General features: G+C 42.3%; 1 protein-coding gene across 4 annotated transcripts in view; it reads right to left on the bottom strand.

Moving 5' to 3' along the window:
- Positions 1-24,808, bottom strand: part of KIF26B (kinesin family member 26B) — a 299,877-nt gene that overhangs the window by 178,011 nt on the left and 97,058 nt on the right. The window lies entirely within an intron of this gene.

Below are 24,808 nucleotides of genomic sequence, written 5' to 3'. Positions count from 1 at the left end.
CATGGAGATATGCCAGTCCTAGCTTCATACAAGCACATGAAGTGCAAGTGAGGTGCCCACCCTCCTACTTTCCCTTCCAGAAGGCTGTGTAATGTCACAGGGGATGCGAAAGCCTGAAAACAATATAGTTTTCTCTTGGAAATTATATCACGCCTAGGTCTGGCTAGTACATCTTGCAAAATCCATGTGCACCACTTGGAATAAAGATGAGCAAATAAATGATAATAGTTTCTTTTGAACCTCCCATTCTTCAAAATAATTCAGTAAGAAAAACCTTTTCTCTCCACTTACTTTGCACCCCACTCCAGAAATAACTAAATCTTTAATGCACACAGGTTTCTTCTAATGGTTAGCTACCTCACAGAAGACAAGCAGAATTTGATCAATGTAAGCGGGTGGATTAAACACTCGTGATTTATTCGTTCCCACCATCTTCAGACTGTTACTCACATGGCCATAAAAGTATTTCAACTTCTCCTGTAGCTAGGGATGGAGGGGAAATTCAATTCAGTGCAAATTAAAGGAGAACCTATCATATTTGCTTTTTCAGAAACAATATGCAAACCAAAACACAGCTATCATTTGAAATACACACGTGTCTGAATTTTGCAATGCAGTTCTCCAACCAATGTTTTCACAAATGAATATATTAGGGGGGAGTGTGCACAAAAACAAATATACATTGGCAAAAGTAACATACAAAAATGCATTCTGTTAGGGAAAGCAGAATTTGCAATTTGCAGAATTTGGCATTTGCAAAAAAATGCTGTATTAGTCAAAACTGCATTTAAAATATTCACTGAAATTTTCATGCTGCAATTGGCTGCAAAATGTGGAGAACCAGAATGATCATTCCATCCTTACCTGTCACACAAGTATTTTCCATTTGCAATTGGTTTGGTGAGTTGTACAACCCACAGAGGAACAACCCAGACTAATGGTCCAGGTTATTAATGTGAAGGTGCAAGCGGTCCTATAGGGGAGCAGGAATGCAGGGGACACAAAGCTGTGGTCCTTCTTCTCACATATGTGTACATTTTATTAAATTGGAGAACTGCATCCCAAAAATTCAGAGAAGTGCAAATTTCCTAGAATAGCTGTGTTTCAGTTCACATATTTGCTTGAGAAGTGTAAATTAGGTAGGCTCACTTAAAAATCAACCAGATTCCCCCTTTCCCTAGTCTATCTAGATAGATTGTGTGAAAAAGCCTCCAGTTGTTATCATTTTGAGGCTGCTTTCCTGGGCTCAGACTCCCCCCCCCCCCCCGCCTTCCCTCACAAGCAGAGGTTCAAATTGGACAGGAATTGGATGAATTATTTTCTAACACCTTTTGAAAGAAGAGCACTGTGGGGCTTCAGCAGCATGCCTTAATAATAAAATAGTTCTGACTCTGCAGAGTTTTAACCTAGACTCTATAAACAAATTGCTTTTCATCAGTTCTATAAATGCAATTTCTTCATTCTCACAATTACCTATTTAAGATGTATAGCTATAGAAATTACATTTTTGTAAAGAAACTATGATTTCCTAACACATATGCACTCTAAACGCTCTGAATAGGGCTAGCATCTACACTTGAGGGAAGAATCAGGTTTGTACCTGATGGCTATGTTCTGGCCTCCTATTCATTGATCTGCTGTGTGAAGAGAGTTACACATTTACACACCGTATACAGGTTGGCTCTGTATACAGTGGTACCTCTGGTTATATACTTAATTCGTTCCGGAGGTCCGTTCTTAACCTGAAACTGTTCTTAACCTGAAGCACCACTTTAGCTAATGGGGCCTCCCACTGCCGCCGCGTCGCTGACACACGATTTCTGTTCTCATCCTGAAGCAAAGTTCTTAACCCGAGGTACTATTTCTGGGTTAGCGGAGTCTGTAACCTGAAGCGTATGTAACCTGAATAATAATAATAATAATAATAATAATAATAATAATAATAATAATAATAATAATTTATTTGTACCCCACCCATCTGGCTGGGTTTCCCCAGCCACTCTGGGCGGCTTCCACAAAGACCAACCTGAAGCGTATGTAACCCGAGGTACCACTGTACAGGGCCCTTTATTTTGCACCAAGTTAATCAACATGTAGGGGTCAAATACAAGGCTTGCTACTGCATATCAAATCCCTCTCCACAGCTCGTTCTGTCCCTGCTCAGAATATCTGATGTAGCCAACAGCTTTGTGTCTGCCAGATCAATAAGGATTCCATACTTTCAAACCCACTGATTAAATTTTTTGCCTTTGTTGTCTCGGTGACTTTCTTGTGCTTTTATTAAAAGTCTATTGGATTTTCGGAAGAATAGTAAGTAAGCAAAATGTCAGTACACAAATAGTACCAGTGACACCTTCTTTAAGTAAGCATATCCCATGAACCCTTAATCCCTTGTCCCTCTGCTCCAGAATTCAATAAAATAAATAACAAGAATTTAAAGCAGAAATAACTTTCCCTGGAAGAGATGAACAATACAGACGTGTGAGTTTTTTCTAATCAGGACACCATATGCTCTGTAATGGTGATGATGATCATGCCAAGAGCTGAAATGATGCAGAATGTGCATGAGTTGCAATGCTCAAACCATGAACAAAATGTAATTCTTTTAGAGTTGTACACAGTTGCTTTTAAACCGTCTTGATGAGGGGTTCCTATTTGTTTGATCCTCTGATGAAGGTAGCTAACCTGTGGCCCTCCGGATGTTGTCAGCTGCCATCAGCCCTAGCCAGTCAGAGGTGATGGGAGTTGTAGTTCATCAATCTCTGGAGGGCCAAAGGTAAGCCACCACTGCTCTCTAACATTTCTCAGTTGTCCTCATTATGCAGTCAGCAACACTAGACCTGCTATCTATCATGGGGGTGCTAAGAGGGCAAACATATGATCATTACTGTTTGCCGAATAGAATGATAGATATTGGAAAGTGGAAAGCTTCTTCAGACCTAATAGGTGGGCATGGACAATCTTAGTCTAAATCAAGGGTGTGAATCAGTATGAGTCTCTCCACAATTGTAGAGCTGCTCTCCCCTAGAGATGTAAAGCTGTTTCACACATTACATGTCAGTAAACCCACTGACTACACTCAGCTGACAACTTCAGTTATCCCTTGTTCCTCAACAACTGTACCTGTATGATACACATATTTGCAAACATTAGCTTACTGCATTTATGCTTTCTATTTTTAGATGTACACTTCTACGGTTTAATTAGACACCCCCAAAAGTTGATTGCTATTATCATATCCCTAACATTACCATAGCTTGACAAACTTTCCAAAGCTTTTATTTTTTATTTTTTACTTAGTAATCAAGGCTGGATATGGAGAAAATATTTGTCACTGTTTTAATATTGCTCTGTTTTATTGGTTGTTTTTTTTAGTTATTCAGTTGTTTGTTATTTTGAGCTTCCAGAAAAGCAAGTCAGTGCAATTTTTACATGCATTGTATATTTAAAAAATAAATTCATGATTAACTGTTTTAAATGCCCTCTAATGGACCTTCATTTGGGGATATGGCAGATTTGAAAAGCAAACCATTAAATAAGATATACTTACAGCTTACAGCTTCTCTATCACCTCCACCACCACCCTTCTCTTTAGAGGCAGAAATTCTGAACCACCACTGATGCTGTTCAATATGAAATGCCTTCAGAACAGTCACACTGACTTGCACAACTTTTGTCTAAAGTATTTTAATATATAATTAGGTATTTCACTTATCTGCACGCAAGCTGTCAGCTAGTAGCGTCAGGGCATTGTAAGAAGTTGAGATCTTACTGTAACTGCTGCCACATCACAAGAAGCAATCTGTAAGCCATTGACCTTTCGCTTCCCTGCTGACAGGAATGGCACCAGGAGCTACCCAAGTGTGTCAATGTGTAGCCTCTTCTTAAATGGCACGACTGAGCCAGGGAACAGCTTCCTTCTAATCTCCAGTAAGATGGTAAGCAATATAAAGAACTAGCGTCTCTTCATACAGGCAACATTTTAAACTGCATCATTAGTCTTTATTTAAAAGATATATGACAAACTTCTGCCACAGCAAGAGTGGCAGGAAGAAAATTGCTCTTCTCTGGGTTCAAAACAGCCTTGTGAAAAGACAGCAGCTTAATGCAGAAAACAGTGAAGGTCTATTCCCTAATTTTTTTTTCTGTATTAACTCCAATGAGCAGAAAAGAGCTTCCTCTTCACCTTTCCCAGAGCTGGATATTCATCATATCTTACACACAAAAATGAAGTCATTAGGCACATATTGCTTTCCTGAGGAAAACTGCCAAGTTTCAGGTACATGCTCAGTTTTAATTAGTACTTTTGGCTGCAATCCTAAAAGCACTTACAAGGGAGTAAGCCCCATTAGAAATCATTGGATTTACTTCTGAGTAAACATGCACAGGATTGTTATTCCACACGTGTTCCCTCTCCCTCCACCAGATGTTGCTCTGCAGGTCAGCAAACTTAGTTTTCCCTTCTACTAACATTTCTAATGCCAAAGGCACTTAGTTAATATCTCAAATCCACTTAAACCTCAGGGTACTTTTGTTATGTTTCCCCTCATTAAGACCAACGGACAGGATAATTCCCCTCCCGGCCAAAAAATGATGTCTACAAGCAATATATTCCTGAAAGTGCAGATAAAAGAAACGTGAACAATTGGGGGTGTCAGAATCTCAGTTATACATATATTGTGTCTTTACGTACCATATGACTCAGAATCATAGAATCATAGAATCATAGAGTTGGAAGAGACCACAAGGGCCATCGAGTCCAACCCCCTGCCAAGCAGGAAACACCATCAGAGCACTCCTGACATATGGTTGTCAAGCCTCTGCTTAAAGACCTCCAAAGGGGAGACTCCACCACACTCCTTGGCAGCAAATTCCACTGTCGAACAGCTCTTACTGTCAGGAAGTTCTTCCTAATGTTTAGGTGGAATCTTCCTTCTTGTAGTTTGGCTCCATTGCTCCGTGTCCGCTTCTCTGGAGCAGCAGAAAACAACCTTTCTCCCTCCTCTATGTGACATCCTTTTATATATTTGAACATGGCTATCATATCACCCCTTAACCTCCTCTTCTCCAGGCTAAACATGCCCAGCTCCCTTAGCCGTTCCTCATAAGGCATCATTTCCAGGCCTTTGACCATTTTGGTTGCCCTCCTCTGGACACGTTCCAGTTTGTCAGTGTCCTTCTTGAACTGTGGTGCCCAGAACTGGACACAGTACTCCAGGTGAGGTCTGACCAGAGCAGAATACAGTGGCACTATTACGTCCCTTGATCTAGATGCTATACTCCTATTGATGAGGCCCAGAATTGCATTGGCTTTTTTAGCTGCCGCCTCACACTGTTGGCTCATGTCAAGTTTGTGGTCAACCAAGACTCCTAGATCCTTTTCACATGTACTGCTCTCAAGCCAGGTGTCACCCATCTTGTATTTGTGCCTCTCATTTTTTTTGCCCAAGTGCAATACTTTACATTTCTCCCTGTTAAAATTCATCTTGTTTGTTTTGGCCCAGTTCTCTAATCTGCCAAGGTCGTTTTGAAGTGTGATCCTGTCCTCTGGGGTGTTAGCCACCCCTCCCAGTTTGGTGTCATCTGCAAATTTGATCAGGATGCCCTCGAGTCCATCATCCAAGTCGTTGATAAAGATGTTGAATAAGACCAGGCCCAAGACAGAACCCTGTGGCACCCCACTAGTCACTCTTCTCCAGGATGAAGAGGAACCATTGATGAGCACCCTTTGGGTTCGGTCAGTCAGCCAGTTACAAATCCACTGAGTGGTAGCATAGTCAAGACCGCATTTTACCAGCTTCTTTACAAGAATATCATGGGGCACCTTGTCAAATGCCTTACTGAAATCAAGGTAGGCTATATCCACTGAGTTCCCTTCATCTACCAGGCTTGTAATTCTGTCAAAAAACGAGATCAGGTTAGTCTGACATGACTTATTTTTCAGAAATCCATGCTGACTATTGGTGATCACAGCATTCCTTTCTAGGTGCTCACAGACTGTTTGCTTAATGATCTGCTCCAGAATCTTCCCTGGTATTGATGTCAGACTGACTGGGCGGTAATTATTTGGGTCCTCTCTTTTCCCCTTTTTGAAAATAGGGACAACATTTGCCCTCCTCCAGTCTGCCGGGACTTCGCCTGTTCTCCAGGAATTCTCAAAGATGACTGCCAGTGGTTCTGAGATCACATTTGCCAGTTCTTTTAATACTCTTGGATGCAGTTCATCCGGCCCTGGAGACTTGAATACATCTAAACTAGCCAAGTATTCTTGTACTATCTCCTTAGTTATTCTGGGCTGTGTTTCCTCTGCTGAATCATTTGCTCCAAATTCTTCAGGTTGGGCATTGTTTTCTTTATCGGAGAAGACTGAGGCAAAGAAGGCATTGAGGAGTTCAGCCCTTTCTGTGTCCCCTGTTTGCATTTCACCATCTTCTCCTCTGAGTGACCCCACTGTTTCTTTGTTCTTCCTTTTGCTACGAACATACCCATAAAAGCCTTTTTTGTTGCTTTTAACCTCTCTAGCAAGCCTGAGTTCATTCTGTGCTTTAGCTTTTCTGACTTTGTGTCTACACGTGCTGGCTATTTGTTTGAATTCCTCTTTGGTGGTTTCCCCCCTTTTCCATTTTTTGTACACATCCTTTTTTAATCTTAACTCAGTTAAAAGTTCTTTAGATAGCCACCCTGGCTTCTTTAGGCACCTTCCATGTTTCCGTCTCATTGGTATTGCCTGACGTTGTGCTTTTACTATCTCCCTCTTAACAAACTCCCAGCCATCATGAACTCCCTTTCCTTTTAGTATTACTGTCCATGGGATCTTACTGTTCCCTAAGTTTTATGAAGTCGGCTTTCTTAAAGTCAAGAAATTGAGTCCTAGTATGCTTGGCTGCTCCTTTCCGCTGTATAGTAAACTTCAGAAGAGCATGATCACTCGCGCCTAATGATCCTTCCACTTCTACCCCACTAACCAGCTCATCAACATTGGTTAGGACCAGATCTAAAATGGCTGTTCCTCTTGTTGCTTCTCCCACTTTCTGGACAATGAAGTTGTCTGCAAGGCCAGTGAGGAATCTGTTTGACCTTATGCTCTTGGCTGAGTTTGACATCCAACAAATATCTGGGTAATTGAAGTCCCCCATTACTACTATCTCCCTTCCTTTTGCATGCTTGGCCATCTGTTCCAGGAAGGCATCATCTATGTCCTCCGTTTGGCTTGGGGATCTATAGTAAACTCCCACAATGAGGTCTCTGTTATTCTTCTCTCCCTTAATTTTGACCCAAATGCTCTCACTTTGGCTTTGAGGTTCTAAATCTTGGATCTCTTCACAGGTATACACATCCCTGACATATAACGCCACTCCTCCTCCTTTCTTGTCTGGTCTGTTTCTCCGAAATAGATTGTATCCCCCCATTATTACATTCCAATCGTGGGACTTATCCCACCAGGTTTCAGTGATGCCTATTATGTCATATTTAGTTTGCTGTACCAAGAGCTCAAGCTCATCTTGTTTATTTCCCATGCTTTGCGCATTAGTGTACAGACATTGAAGTCCATTAATCATTCCCCCATGTCTCTTATTTAAGGATTTTTTCCTCCCACCACTAGGTCTGCGTGCTGTTTGCTCCATTTGGTCTATGACATTTGGATGATCATCTTCATCAATTGATAGACTCCTACCTTCAGGAGCACTGTCTCCCTCCCCCACATTAGTCAGTTTAAAGCCCTCCTGATGAGGTTTCTGAGATTTTTGGCAAAAACATTTCTCCCAACCGTTGTGAGGTGCAGCCCATCGCTTGCCAGAAGTCCATCTTCAAGAAACTGCAGTCCGTGATCTAAGAATCCAAACCGTTCCTGTTTACACCATTTGCGAAGCCAGCTGTTCACTTCCACTATTTTTCCCTCTCTCCCTGGGCCACGTCGTTCAACTGGGAGGACAGATGAGATGACAATTTGTGCATTTAATTGCTTCAATTTCCTGCCCAGAGCCTCGTAGTCTCTTTTGATCTTCTGGAGGCTATTGCTTGCAGTGTCATTGGTTCCCACATGAACCAAGAGGAAGGGGTATTTGTCAGTGGGTTTTATGATTCCTTGCAGTCGTTCAGTTACATCTTGGATCTTAGCCCCGGGGAGACAGCACACTTCCCGAGACATCTTGTCAGGCCCACAGATCACTGCTTCTGTTCCCCTCAGTAGGGAATCCCCTATCACCACTACACGCCTCATCTTAGGTTTGGTCGGGGTTCTTCCATGAGATGTCCGTTCAAAGGTCGCCTGCACATTCCCTGAGGACTGACTTTGCTGCTCGTCTTCATATACCTGATCGACTGAAATGAGGGAGAGATCCTCAAATGGAGTCTGCTCTTCGTCTTCCATGCTAGGGGAGAGGACCTCAAAGCGATTGTGTATTTCTAAACAATCAGAACGAACCCTGGGCCTCCTACTTCTTTGAGTCACGTTTCTCCATATATCTGGCTCCTGTGTTGATGAACTAGCCTCCTTCTCAGGGGAGTCCCCTGTCTCCTCCTTGGTGGAGACGGTGTGCTCTGTTGCTTCCAAGAAGAGCTCCAGATCTCTAGTTCTTTGGAGCGTAGCTACACGTTCCTCCAGTTGCTGGACTTTGTCTTTTAAGAGGGCAATCAACATGCAATTGCTGCAGGTAAAGCTGCCTGCAACCTTTGGCAAGATGGCAAACATTGCGCAGGAACCGCAGGCGACTGCAGCTGTTCCCTCCCCCTCCATCTTGAGAACGTTGTTGGGGTGGCTACAGCGGTCCTCCATCATAAAAAGCGTGCAGACAGGACAAATAACTCCCCCCACAAAAAAACCTAGGTCTCCCCCAACAAACGTTTGAGACTAGCGCCCCTAAATCTAAAAGATGGATCAAACTGCGCGCGCCGCTAGGCGCGCGCCGCTGCCCTGCTACCTCTGATAAGCTCCTCCCACAGCTAATCACCTTCCTCAACAGAAACCCTGCCCCCTCTGACCTTTGCACAGGGAGAACAGCTAATCAGCCACAAAGAAACACACACACACAAGAAAACCCTTTTTGCTCCTTCTTCAACTGCTGCCCTGCTACCTCTGATAAGCTCCTCCCACAGCTAATCACCTTCCTCAACAGAAACCCTGCCCCCTCTGACCTTTGCACAGGGAGAACAGCTAATCAGCCACAAAGAAACACACACACACACACACACACACACACACAAGAAAACCCTTTTTGCTCCTTCTTCGACTGCTGCCCTGCTACAGGACTTCTTTTCTCTTTTTATATAGTGGAGGAGATCACTATTACCATTGGGGCTTCTGTGGAGCAAACCTCCGGACAGTGAACCCCAAGAAAGCAGAAGGAGTGGGATACCCAATATGCCCCAAATGGAGGCACTCTGAATCTCAATGTCCTACAATCACCACTGAGTCATCTAGAATGGAGATGACACTGAGCCTGAAGAAAAGCTCAATCCCAATGGCACAAAGCTCACTTGGCAGCACAAGGAATCCCATAGAATCATAGAGTCATCTAGTCCAACCCCATGTATGAGTCCTACTTATTACAAGGAATTATAACCCTAAGTATAGTCAGGATTAGAACCCCACGATTATACCTGAGTGGGGAAGTCAGGGTGTGCATTTACATCCTTATTTGCTGCCTGGAAAACTGATGCAATAACCTCCATATACCCGCTCCTAGTCTAGCTACTTTCTGGACAGCTTGTATACTGTTCAACACTAGGCCTACTGGCTGCTGACATTGTTGGACAGCTCCAATGTGATGCCTGAAAGGCCAGAATGGGACACAATATCTTCAATCTGGCCCACAGCTTTCACAAATTTCCCAGAAACCAAACCTTTATGTGTCTCATAGGGGGCAGATAATTTCATGATCTAACTGGTAACTGTCACTGCTTGCAGCAGTAGAAGGTTTTCAACACTGTGATACATCACCAGCTAAACATCGTGATATACTGATATATCATGATGGATGGATGAAGTATGTAGCTGTGTAGAGGCATTGTCTGGCTTCATGGTTTTTCCTGTGTTGTGGTTTTTGCACAGCACACACACACATCATGATTCGTGCTATATTACCAGGTTAAACATTATGAAACCGATATCACAATATGGACTTCAAACCGGTTTGGGGCGATATATCAATATATCGCTCAGCTGTATTTATGGCCTTGCTCCAGAGCGTTCCCTCTTACTTCAGATTCAAGAAAGTACTTACACATCTGGGTCAACCAATCTGAACTGACAACCAGCACCAGCATTAGAAGTAGCCACCAAACATTTTATCTGCATGTTCCTTCCATCCCAATTTGCAACACAGATGTTAGACTTGAGACAGACTATGACATTACAGTTCACAATGAGCCACAAGTAGAGGCAGTTTCTTAGATATGTTGTGTCGAGGCTCCTGAGTTATTATGGGCTGGGCTCAGAAGGCAGCAGCACTGACTGAGGTTCAGCAGGAACAAAAAACAGGCACCTCTAATTCCAGTAAATAATTTGTCTATACACACATCCAGGAAAATTGTAATAGCACTGTGGCAACCAAACACTAGATTAGCTGAAACTGATACTGCCTTTAATTTAAATGGAGAACATGGTCTTACTGCACTGTACGCAAGCTTTCCTGTTTATATCTGCACAGACCATCATAATCTATCTTCACTAAAACATCTAAATGCCAGACATGTTGCATTCCTGCTTTCTCCCTTAGGGCACTGGGCCTGCTGGGAACATTAAGGAGACTGACTCGATTCTCTCAACTGGAATTTATTGTTCACTGATTAAGAGACTCAAAGCAAAGGAGTCCTCGATAGCCAGCACAAGAAGAAGATGCAAAAAGGGGAAATGTTTAAGTGATTTACAGTTCAATACTCAAAGCACTCCAGCAGGAGCCAACATTGCACCGACTTTAGGTGAAATTGAGATGCTTTAGCAATCCAGTTCTGAACATTTGTTGCTGGCACACATCCACCTGCAGTGCCAGCATAATGTCATGTTTTGTGATGTTGCCCTGGGGCACATCAGTCAGTATACCACTTCAGTAGCAGCAATCAGAAGCAGGCAGGGGGAACAATCCTAGAGCTGGCTAGTTCGGTTTCTCCTTTGAAAAAGCAAATTAAGTATTTTGGATAATTTCACCCCTAGCCCAAGATTCTTCTAAGTGTCTACAGATGTAAAACTCCAAAGTTAAATGCGTATGAAAAACTAATTTAGGAGCACACTTGCAAGGAGGTATTTGTAGTAAGTCGCATATATTTCCAAATCAAGAAAAGGGCAAAGAAACCCAGACTGCAAAATTAACTCACCAGTCCTAGGAAGGTGCTTTTCCTTTCAGACTGCCATAGTGGTAGTTCACATGGGCTTGGGTGCTGTAGAAAAGTGACTCTGAGATATTCACCACTATTATTACAAGGAATTAATTTATTAATCACCTTCTCAATCTCAATGCAATTTATACGTAAAACCATTGAAAATACAAAAACAACCAATACATTTCAAAAAAGGCTAAAACCCTAACAAGTTGACACTTGTGGTAAAGACCCATTTGTCCAGCTGTCAGAACAAAAATGTATTCAACTGTTTCTGGGAAGTGTAGAGAGCGATAGGAATGCTATTCCACAGAAGAGGGGCAGCCACACTAAAACTCCTGCTCCGAGCTACTGCAGAGAAAGCTTCTGAGATCTTTGGAACTTGCAAGAGAGACTCTCCCTGCAGACTGCCGAGAAGAAGATAAGGGATAAGGCTCTCTCTCAAGTATCTTGGTCCCTAGCTGTATTGGGACTTAGTACCAACACCTTGAACTTGGCCCAGTAGCAAACTGGCATCCACTGCAAAACCTGCAAACAAGGTGCTTTACGTTGGTGGTAGTTTGCCCCCACAAGCAACCTAGCTGCCACGTTCTGCGCCAGCTGCAGCCTCTGGAACAACCCCATGGGTAGCCCTACATAGAGGAACTGCAGTAATCTAACCATGAGAATATAACCCATTCAGTTCTGTGAGAATATCCAAAAGGCAATTTCCACAGGGTTATGTTTTGCTGCTATTCTTAAACTTAAGTCACTGGGATTCAGCAATGCAGAGCAGGGGCCACATTGAGCTCTTCCATCCACAATGGCCCACCGTCTACCACTGAAATGAACCAAGCTCGCTCCATGTGCATCTGAGCATGCACACAGATCTTGGGATGTCCCTCACTCCCTGGGCATGATTCTGCTTCCCTGTCGCTATTTATATATTTAAAACATACATGTTAATCGCTTACACACAAGTAACATCATCGACCATTACACTTCATGCATTTTGTTTCATAAATATTTTCCGTTCCTACTTATAATTTGGTTATGGGGTGTATGCAATTTCCAGTCACTGGAGTGCTGCAAGTCACTGTATAAACTAAATCTGGAGGGTGGTAATTTGCATTTATGTCTGTTCCTAAGAAAAGCAGTGTTTGAAAGCTGTTCTTAGAATCTTGTCATACCCATGTATTTCTCCTGAACTGATACGCTTATATATTTCCATGAACAAACAAGAAGATTAAATTAATTGGCCAACTGGGAATATGGAACAGATTTACAATAGATGTAATTAAAAACATTCCAGCACAATCTAGATTTGATGGCAAAGAAACGTGTTATCAGAGGCAATGACTAAATTCTACTAATCGGATCTAATTCGTATTAATTGCAGAAGTGGCACTGTCTTCAACTTTAGTTCATTCCTGCAACAATTTAATTTAAGTGTTTACTTGCACAGTAAATTTCTTGATGAGCATGAAAGCTAGTTCAGTGTAAATTGTATATTGTGGGCTATATTCTCATTGTAGGAATGCAGATTGCATTAGAAATACCTGTTTTTTGTTGAGGGTACAGTCGTACCTTGGATCCTGAGCGCCCTGGAACTCGGACAGTTTGGTTCCTGAACGCCGCAAACCCGGAAGTGATTGTTCTGGTTTGCAAACATTCTTTTGGAACCCAAACGTCTGATGGGGCTTCCGCAACTTCTGATTGGCTGCAGGAGCTTCCTGCAGCCAATCAGAAGCAGTGATTTGGTTTCCAAACATTTTGGAAGTCGAACGGACTTCCGGAATGGATTCTGTTTGACTTCCAAGGTACTTCAACTAGCAAATTCAGAACAGCAAAATAACATGTGGACAATCAGGAAACATCCTCCTTGGTCTGGATAAGAATAGGGACATCCAAAAACCTCAGGAACATATAGTGAAAGGCACACACATTGACAAAATACATATTAGTTGGCCACAAATGGTGAAACAAAATCGGAAAGGTCACCATCACTTAAATTTGTCAAGTGTGTTTATTCTAGCCAAGGGCAAACACATTCAGAATGTATCCCATGTGAAGCATTGGACATGAGTATGAGATGAAAAAGTACCATATATGGGAACATTATTCATTTTTATTTACTTATCTTTTATGGGGATTTATACCTTACTCTTCAAACAGATTCCAAGAGTGGCTTACCACCACCACCAACAACAACAACAACAGAAGTACCAAATAAATTAAAAGGCATACAAAGAGCATACCAAATGCAGCAAATCTAAAGAAAGCTGCAAATCTAAACTCTACAAACAGACCCAATTAAAAGGCCTGGTAAAATCAAAAGTTACCAGGTAGCCTAGATGACACCAGAGCAGGTGGCAGGCAAGCCTCCATAGGGAGGGCATTCTATAGTCAAAAATCAGCCAGAACATAGAAGGGTAATGGCTGAGTTTGTGAAACCAGAGGTACATATCTGTTTGTATCATTGGGCAAATGAATGTACCTTCGTTTGAGTCAACACATGAATTGAGACAGAAATACACAGCACTATAGGAGTAAGCTCGTCCTCTTTAAATAAACAGAAACTCTTCTTCGGGCTATAAAAGCTATGGACACATTCCACATTAGCTGGTATTAATAGTGGGTAGTATTAAGGTCATAGGTTTTTGTTTCTCTGCTGAGAGTTTTATTCATCGCTAAATCCACCACTTCACCAAGCCCTTTTTTTCACGCTCTCCTTTCTCTGGTACCCTAATTACTATCCACTATCTGGCCAGTGTCTCCTACTGCTGACTTTTCTTTCCAGTACAAACTTGATACAGATGAGCTGGTTTCTGCCAATGTTTAAAGCAGCCTCCGAAGTGCAATACAATTCTCGGGAGATAATCAAGAGCTTCAGTTAAGCCTCAGCCGCTAACATTGCTTCAAGGCATTTAGGATTATTATTACCCAGGGTGTAGGCAGCTGTGGTAACTGACAAGGTCACCAGGTAAGACAGCAGGTAACGAAGGCCCTTTCCCCACCTTGGAAAAAAAATCACAGAGACCTTCTTTATATGAGAACAACAACTTAATCTCCTGGTTTAACATCTAATCCCACCCCAAAATCATCATTGGATTAAGCAAATAAACTGCAGCCCTTTCAAATGTTCATCAGTGACATTCAGAGGAAGAAGTCTGGATATGGAAAGCTGCATTTTAAGCTGTAGGCTTTTAGCTGGCCATGCTGCTCAGCCAAGGCAAATAGCGTTGTTGGTCTGAACGGCTTCCTAGGTCCAGAAATATCTGAATGAAAATCCTCTTGATTTATCAGAAAACTGAAACAGATCTTAATCCAGCACTTCCAATCTATTAATTTCAGCTTAATATATTTTATCTCACTTTTCAAACTCACATCAGTTTAAAACACACACACACAGAGACTTGGGTTTATAGACAAACAAGCAAAAAAGCCAAGCTGGAAAAATGGAGAAGAGGATACAGAAAAGTGAGGAGGGAGAACAATTTGACAATGCCGGAATGAGGTGGGGAGATGTCAGTAGGAAGTGGCATCCTGCTGTGGCGAGGCTGATTTTCCCTTGGGGTTATTATTGCCTGCACAGCGGCAGCTGCTTTGCTGGTGGAGGTGCCAGAGTATTCTTCCCCTTTGCTTCCATAACCCAATAGCAATGAGTGGTTAGAGCAGAATCCTTTCCAAAAGGGAGCAAAAGCAAACTCATGCAGTTGCTTCTTCTCTGGTTAATGACTAGGGTCAAACAGATATGAGAGAAGGAGCCATGTTACACATTCATCCCATTCACATATAAAGCCTACTACTATTCGTGGGAAGAGGTTCATGGATAAGGACAGCTGCATCTTACCTTTATATAGTAATGTAATAATTTATTATTTATACCCCGCCCATCTGGCTGGGTTTCCCCAGCCACTCTGGGCAGCTTTCAACAGAATATTAAAATACAATCATCTATTAAACATTAAAAGCTTCCCTAAACAGGGCTGCCTTACCTTGCCTCCTTATCTCACCAAAATGCACAAGTCTAGGGGGCGCATAGGGAATTTAAAAGGTGACTGGTATCACTTCTTAAATATCATAATTCTATTTTGTGCCTGCAGTTTTTCTGAAATTTGAATCTGGCAAATATGCTGCAGCACAGTCTTGGTTAAGATACACTACTGTAGGCACACTACCAATAATATTTTCATGACACGCTCTGAATAGGACCAAACAGAACAAATTCATTCCATCGCCTACTACAGCAGATTCTGAAATATGTTTATGCAGTTTTCTATAGCGTTATCTGGATGCCCATAATATAGGGAAAGTGCTTTCTTTGAACTCTATGACCTGCATTCAAGTTTTATTTTAAATAAGGTTTTTTTTGGGGGGGGCGTGGTTGCCATGACTGAAGACATTGGTTTGGCATTAGATTAAGTCTATCTAGCACATTAGGTAAAGGTAAAGGACCCCTGGACGGTTAAGTCCAGTCAAAGGCGACTATGGGGTTGTGGCGCTCATCTCGCTTTCAGGCCAAGGGAGCTGGCATTTGTGCACAGACAGCTTTCCAGGTCATGTGGCCAGCATGACTAAACCGCTTCTGGTGCAACGGAACACTATGATGGAAGCCAGAGCACACAGAAACACCACATTATTGTACTGGGAGTCACCTAGCCAAGTTTGTTTAAACCTCCATAGTTTCTCAGATGTCAGGGCCACCTCAGGAAAGAAAAAGATCCCGTCCCCTCAGCAAAAATAAATAAATCTATTTACAGAGCCTGAATGGACTGGCAGCTAAATCATACTTCAACACTAGAGACAAGGCAATGTCATGGTACACGAGGGCAGGAGGCTTCCTAGAGAGTCCACAAAACCCTGTCTTCCAACATCTCACTGGCATTTTCCAGGAGCAGCTGCCTGAGCTGTCTGTCTCACTCTCCCCAATGAAAGGGCTATCGCTGCAAGAGGTTTACAGGTGTTGGAGTAAAGGGCCTTCCAATAGCACCATCCTCATATTATTCATACTACCTGGTCAGTCCAACATGGAAATCAGCTAAAGCACTGGTACCATCTTTGGGGGGTCCTGGGCACCTAGGCATCCACAAAATTTCTACTGTGGGTGTCTGGCCGTCACATCATGCGCACACTGCTCAGCCTCACCTGCCACCAGCTGCCTTACCTTTGCTGGCTCTCTGGCACCACAGTGGTGACTGGGCCAGGGCCTCCACCTCCGCTGCAGGTCCTCTGTTTGGGCCTGTCGCAGACGTGCTTCCAGGGTGCACCTGCAGCTGTGGTGGGCCTCAGTGGAGGCCTCGTAGCAGAGGTCTTGGCCTAGTAGCTGTGGCAGGGGTGGGGTGGCAGAGTACCATATCCATATCTGCCCCCGTTGTGTCCACAGCTGCCGAGACCCCATGGCAGAGGCCCTGGCCCAGCCGCAGTGGCGGCAAAGAGCAGTGGCAGTGGAAGCTGGAGACTGAGTTGCACACGCGTGCCGCTGGGCACCCACAGTCTGGGGCCCATGTTGGCACCTCTGAGCTGAAGCATTAGCAGATTTCTGTACTAGGACAAATGAGTAAGGTTTCCAAATGATAAAGGTTTGGGTGTTTTCTTGCCTAGTCTTATCAAGTCTAGTCTAGTAATTCATTATTTATCTTGTGCTGCCTCATATACTCAGGTACTAAAATATGAATTTACTTAATCAAAAGCAAGGTGGTTATTTTTCCCTTTAATTTGTCAACCGTCCAACACTTACCTTTTGTGTGTGTGTGTGTGTGTGTGTGTGTGTGTGTGTGTGTGTGTGTGCATATATTATAGAAGTCATAAATATTTGTTACCTCTGGCTATCTGGCAGAGAAATTCTGTCTGCTACAGTTCAGTCTCTTCATATATTAATTTTGAATATTAAGCATTCAGAATGCAGTATGCGCAAAAGAACAGGATAAGCTGTTCAATATAAAACATTTACATGAATACTAGAGCTTTAATTTGCCAGAACATATTCAGAAATCCAGTATTTCCTGCATTAGAAAAGGTCACTCTTTTGATTATTATTTTCCTTTCAAATGTAGATCACCTAGTATTCTTTTAAAATATTTATTAAATGTGCAGGCTTATCTACATGAGGAGACTTGAATGATTAAAACAGAGGTTTCTTCTTCTTTTCTCTCTTCCTGTCTCTCTCTCTCTCCCTTTCTCTTTATGAATCAAGGTTACAGATGTTCAGCCGAGAACTCCTAGTGACCTTAAGCATGACCGGCAGTCTAACACTTTCAAAGGTGACAGGTCATTAGCCTCTGTTCTTGAATCTTTGAACTCTTCTGGGGATAACCAGCTACGTGAGATGGCTGTGAAAGGTGATGCACCATCTCATTCTGTCTTATAGCAGATAGTTGCATTTAATGTCGTTCCATTATCCTGGAGTGATTCTTCATCACCTCTGGCCATGTGTAACCTCTATATGCTCTTTGGGAAAATACAATCAGTGCGGGTATAAAGTTTAGAAGTAGCTGGTCAAATGGCATTCTTCATTCATGTCATTCATACCTTCCATAAAGTCAGTTTATGGCAGAAACCCTGAACTAGACCTACTCAGACTAAAGGATGTTTCACACATTACATTATTGTATATTGCCCAATACAAAATGATGGTCAGTGCTGAAGATAAGGGGTCTATAAGTGGTCTGATGATTGTTTATGAAGAGGTATAAACAAATTATGTAAGAAATTATATTTTGATAAAATCAAAGATAGCTTCTTAATGAGGCTGCCACTGAAGAGACTACAAACCTGCCTTCTAAAAGGATGGAAATAAATAATATAGCACTGAGGTTATAAAGAGTCGCTTGCCCATGGCTACCGAATAAGTTTGTGGCAAAGGCAAAATGTGAGCCAGAGACTTCATAGATCACTCACTATGCTACATATTAGCTCGCTATAGGGATTCTGTATTTTAGTTATAGTTGGGAGCCACCTTTGAGGCCTTTATTGTTGAATGACAAGATAAAAAGTGTTAATAAATGAATAAGCACAGATGTCTATCAACTTTATATTTAAATCAAGAGAGATATTCAGGACACAACCTACTAAGGACATTCTTTTGGACAGCTCTCATTCAACAGAGCTTCTGTCCATGCTAAACACAGGTGTGATCCCAGGTAATTACTTTCCCCAAAAAGTGTCTGCTGCTGAAACACCATCACCCTCTCCAGCACTTCACTCAAGAAAGGGGTGTTCGAGACTGAGCAGTAGTAGTCAAACTATAACATCCCCTTAGTTAAACTAAAATAAATAAAACCACAGTGGTATTTTAATTTTTGCATTTATTCAGATATTCCTAAATGTATAATAAAAAGCAAAATAATTTGGATTGTTCTTATTAACCACTTTCTTCTGTTAAAAGACTAACACATTAATTATGCCATAAGCTTTTGTGGACAGGGGTCTACTTCATCAGATAAGTGAAGCTGAAAGGAAGCTGAAACTGAGCACAACAAATGCAATGCGGGGAAATCAATGCTCGAATGTTATTTTAAGTGGAAGTTGGCAGGTCTTCACATTTGCCTGCATGGTCAGAGCACCTCAGGTATTCTTGCTCTCTTTCTTTACTCAGTAAGTTGGGTCATTCTGGAAACACTTTGTGTGTGTATCCCTAAACAATATGTCCTTGTCTCAAGAGGAAAACAAAGATGAGGGGGGAAATACCTCAATTACTGAGGGCCCAATTATCTCCCTTTTCATTCTGAGAGACTTGAATTAAATAATTTAATTTAATTATGAGGGAAAAGTTAACCAAAAGTTCTGTAACCACTTATGAAGTGAACTGTACTGCATATATCCAGAGTTGTAGCAATGGGACTGCTTCAAACTTCTTGTGGTAAATTCTTTAAAAAATGAATTTCTCTTTACAGGATGATGTGGTGGCCACTTTCCATCAGGAGAGCTACACGGCTTCGCTAAATTTTAAGAGTTGCTTGCCCTTGGCAACAGCTTTCCCTGGCCCAAATTATTCTAGATAGTCTCACAGGAAGGAGACGGTTTCATATTATAGAACAAACTAGACTGGATAAAGTCAAGAATCCAAATCCTTACTAATTGTGATCTCATGTCATGCACTTATATTAAAGGATTATCTCACTTTTTTTTTAAGAGCTCACAGATTGCTTCTTCCCATCACAGCAGAGTCATGGGGCTCTCATACTCACAGGATAAGCCTCCTTAGCTCTTTTCAGTTGCTGGGATACTCTTTTCCTCTCACTTCCCTTGTTTGGTCTGGTATAGTGAAGGGAAAACGAATGATTTCAGGGTCATGAAGCCATGCATAAAAATGTCATGTGAGATCAAATCACTCCAGAGTGATTGTAAAAAAATAAAATAATACAATTAGTATGGAATCCAACTTCCCCTCATAGTATAAAGAAAGAAAAAAGGACACAACCGGACTATTAGTTTGAAAGTCAGATATAATTAGCCAATTACTGTAATACACAAGCTCAATTGATGACTTCATGGTAAGAAGGTCAGTTGATGACTTATGACCCCACCAAAGCTATTCATTACTTATTTTATGTTTTATTTTAAAAAAAGACTAGCAGTCTGCCAAGAGGGATTCCCCCCCCCAAACAATAAGTGAATGTAAGAAAGTCAGACTAGGATCTATGTTTTATTATTATTTTCCTTTTTGTCAATCTGTGGAAAAATTAACCAACGAGGAAATCATATTCTTTGACTAAAAGCTGGTTCGCACATGCATTACCACCACTGCTTAGTGACCTGATGGCTGACAGCTGACAAGTAGGGCCAGAAACCTTTTTCAAAAACCCATAATTTCTGCCTGTGGACAGAACAGGATTCACATTCGTGAAGAACACTTTCTTGCAAACCTCTGTACTTTCCTTAAAAACCTCTTCCTTGAGACTGGCAAACCTTTGTGGATGGTATGGCATAGGGTGTGGAGACTGAAAGTGGAAGGAGGAAGCGGCAGAAATTCCACCACCCCGCCCCCAATTTATTTGATTGGAGAAGCTATGTATTTATTTACTTATTAATATCCCTCACTTCCTCTTAAAGGAGCCCAGGGCAGCAAAGCAACAAGTGATAAAATAATGAAAATGTCTGAAAAACATCTGAAAAACAATTCCAATACAGATGCAGACTGGGAAAGATATCAACTTAAGGGACTTGTTGAAATAAGCAGGTCTTCAGTAGTTGCTGAAACAGCAAGAGATAGTGCCCATCTAATACTAAAGGGCATCCTAAAAGCCTGATTCCTACATTGTGTGGAAAGCACCACCAGATAAGATGGTACCTGCAAGAGGGTCTCACCTTCAGAGCACAGTAAACATTTGAGTATATAGGGGGCAAGATGATCTTTCAGGTGTCCTGGTCCCATACAGTAGAGGGTTTTAGACACCAAAACCAGTACCTTGAACTTATGCTGGTAGCTATTTGGCAGCCAGTGCAGTTGTTACAACAGTGGGGCAATGTGTTAGCAATCTCCTGCCCTACTGTGCAGTCAAGCTACTGCATTTTGCGCCAGCTGCAGCTTCTGAACCTCACGGGCACCATCACACTGAAGTAGCCTGGAGGTTACCAGCACATGGGTGACGGTGGTCGGACTGTCCAGGTTCACAGCAGATGTTATTTAAACCATTATAGCTAATTTTAATATATGATTTACAAGAAAAACAAAATTAAACTCTAACTACTTAAAACTATATTTTGGTCAGTGCCTCTATAAATGGTTGCCGGGGGTGGGGACACAACACACACACTCCTTACTTGCTTCATAAATATGAACAATTTCTTAAGAAGAACAGCAGTCGCTAAAGAGCCAGGGGGGAAAGATGATGAAATGGTTTATGAAATTCTGGCAATCAACAGAAGAATGTAGCTATATATTACTATTTTTAACTTCCAGTCATCTTAAGTTACAAAGCGATTTAAAATCATATGCCGTTTACACTCCTAGAAGCCCCGGGAGGAAACCACTGTGAGGATTTCCGCTTCACCACAATCTTCAGCATAGGCTGCAGGAGCATGTGAGTGGACTGTCTGAAGGGCAGCAAAACCAAGCAAGTCCCTTGTGGGGGTAAGGCAAAAACCACTCAGTGCCACACTCTTCTGATCATTCCTCAGTGCAAGCATTTCTGCTTGCCAGATAGAAAGACCTTCCCTCTCATCCTGCCCCACCCTCCCTGTCCTCTCTGTCTAGAATATTTGGTGTGAGGCACAGGGAGCACAGAGGAGAAGAGGAGGGAGCCCCATTGCACCAGTCAAAAACCTTGTGCTGGTTCTGCAAGCACAGAGGGTTAATGGAATCCAGCCCAGGGGATCTTGTTACTTCCCTGCCATGCTAAGTGTTGAATTACCAATTGTGCATTGGTCCTCAAATAAATGTTGGAGCCAAGACCCAGTGTCCATCTCTTTCTTGTGGACTGCAAATACCCAAATGTGCCCTTCACAACTGATGCAACAGTACATGTGTATTTTGTGCTTGGGTGTCTGTACCTAAATATACATGCAAGAAGCTGCCATCAGTTTTTGTTTTATTCCTTTTTTATAATCCTACCTCTGCAAGCTGTATTTGAAGTACAACAATGGCCCCAGTAGGCTGTTACGATAAATCTACCTTGCTTCACAAACACATAGCAAGTCCTGGAAGTTTCTGCATGCACTGAGTATATTTGATGATTCCTTTGCTGATGTTCCTCCTACTTGTTTGCAAAAAGAAACAGGGGAGGGGGGAACTGGGCGTGTGGGTTTAGCAACACATCCTTACACTCCAGGGATCTAGGGCTGTAAAGAGATTTTTTCCACTGACTTCAATAAGCCTTTGTTTTCCTGGAAACGGTGCATTAAAAACTGGGAGTTACCGTTTAAGTATGTTAGAAAGAGCAACAATATGTGTACTTCATTAAAGGAATATTAAAGAGACAATATAAAGGATCCTTGTTTTTCTAGCACGAACGGTTGTCAGTAAATTCAGTGACAAATACATAAAAGTGAATAAAGTTTTTAATTTATATGTACTGCATCCTGAAACTGCAAATTCTTTTAGCATCTTTGTCTTCTTGATCATATTTGATTACAATTATTTCCAAGTTACAGATAAATAACTAAAGCTGAAAAATAGTGACACCCCTGTCACAGGTGCGACTAGAAAGTGTATAGATGTGCCTGCATATCACATTTGTCTTCTACATAACTGAGGACCCTGCATGAAGCAGGCGTCCCGACTGTGAGTACGCTGATAGACACGTAGAGCAGGAGAAATCAAAATGGTGTCCCAAGACTTTTTGACTATCATAGAATTATAGAGTTTGAAGGGACCCTAACGATCATCTTGTCCAACTCCCTATATGCAGCTGTCCCATATGGGGATTGAACCTGCAACCTGATGCTATCATCAACACACTCTTACTAAGAAAACATCAGACCCAGCTGGCATGGCCAATGGGTCAGAGGTGAATGAAACTGTAGTCTAACAACTTTCAGCTAATGATCAAGGTTTGGTGCTGGAGGAGACTCTTGAGAGTCCCATGGACTGCAAGAAGATCAAACCTCTCCATTCTGAAGGAAATCAGCCCTGAGTGCTCACTGGAAGGACAGATCCTGAAGCTGAGGCTCCAATACTTTGGCCACCTCATGAGAAGAGAAGACTCCCTGGAAAAGACTCTGATGTTGGTAAAGATGGAGGGCACAAGGAGAAGGGGACGACAGAGGACGAGATGGTTGGGTAGTGTTTGCGAAGCTACCAGCATGAGTTTGGCCAAACTGCGGGAGGCAGTGGAAGACAGAAGTGCCTGGCGTGCTCTGGTACATGGGGTCACGAAGAGTCGGACACGACTAAGCGACTAAACAACAACAACAGTCCAACAACTGCAGACCATGGTGGGACAGCTGTGCAATATGTAATAATAATAATAATTTATTATTTCTACCCCACCCATGTGGCTGGGTTTACCCAGCTAATCCTTTCCTCTTCACACATACTGCCCTACACGGTGCCAAATGGCTGGACCAGAATTTTATCACCTGCTAACTAATACAGATGAAGCTGCTGCTAATGGCACATCCACAGGGGCCACTTCAAAAATAGGCAGCTGGGAACTATTTACCATGAACTTGAACTACACCCTTTGCATCTTGCTGACAAGAAGTGTCCTTCTCAATATGCAAGCCTGCCTCCAAGTTCAGCATCCCATTATGATGCCAAGGTTTCCTCTTATCTGAGAGGCAGAGAATCAGAAGGAAAAATAAGATCAGACTTCAAAGCAGTCAACCATTTCTGGCAGGCTGTCTAGACTATCTAACTGAAAGCTAATTTACAAAGGGGAGATGCCCACGTCGGGGAGCCATTAAGTCTAGCCAGGGCTACAGCTCTTGTTCCTGGGCATCAGCCTGACAAACGATGATGCAAAGGGCAATGAACCCACTCCTGGAACTGCAATGCTCTTTATCCAATGAGATTATTTTTTATTCCTGGTCCCGTTAGCTCAGCATTTCTCAGATGTAGCCTGTAGCATGATTTTGTATAGCAAATGTATTTTGTGGTTTTATACTGTAAATTGCCCTGTGATCTTTGGATGCAGGGTGGCATAATAGTAGTAGTAACAGTAACAACAACAACAACAACAACAACAACAACAACAACAACAACAACAACAACAACAACAACGGTACAAAAGCCTCAGGTTAGGCTTAGTGATGTTATGTTAAATGCACATTAGCATTCTTTTTTGTGGGGGAAGCTAATTCTGAGAGGGGGGTTAATTAGGACGGTCAGCCATGATCTCCACAAAAATCCCTGCCACCACAGCAATTATCATTAGGGGGAAAGCTCCTGTTGTTGACTGTGGCCAGGGCGGGGATAGTTAAGGTTCCCCAGTGTTACGCTATGGAAGTTGAAAGTTACCCAGACACACTGTTACCATTTGAACGGAGAAAAAGTGAACAAAAAATGATTACATGTGCATAGGATCAACACCTTTGGGGGCCGCTTAGTTCCTAAGATGCTTTTAACAGCTTCATGGCATGCTGAAATTTCACAACTACAGCTTTCCACGGCAGGGATGTTACATTTCTTCCTGTCAAAGAGTTCTGCCCGAGGGAAGGGGGTAAGCATACCACCAGGCAAGCCTGCAAACCTATCCATATTTACCTGGCACTTTGTACCACTGAACACCTTTAGGGTGAGGCTGTTTAACTATTACATTACAGTGGTGCCTCACAAGACGAAATTAATCCGTTCCGCGAGTCTCTTCGTCTAGCGGTTTTTTCGTCTTGCGAAGCAACCCTATTAGCGGCTTAGCGGATTAGCGCTATTAGCGGTTTAGCGGCTATTAAAGGTTTAGCGGCTATTAAAGGCTTAGCGGCTTAGTGGCTAAAAGGCTATTAGCGGCTTAGCGGCTTAGAAAAAGGGGGGAAGGGGGGGAAATCGCAAGACTCGCAAGACTTTTTCGTTTTGCGAAGCAAGCCCATAGGGAAATTCGTCTTGCGAAGCGCATCGAAAAATGGAAAACCCTTT

The sequence above is a fragment of the Podarcis bocagei genome, assembly GCF_964188305.1.
Source record: "Podarcis bocagei genome assembly, chromosome: 3".
In the NCBI taxonomy this organism is placed as follows: domain Eukaryota; kingdom Metazoa; phylum Chordata; class Lepidosauria; order Squamata; family Lacertidae; genus Podarcis; species Podarcis bocagei.
This window is presented reverse-complemented; position numbering and strand designations above follow the sequence as displayed.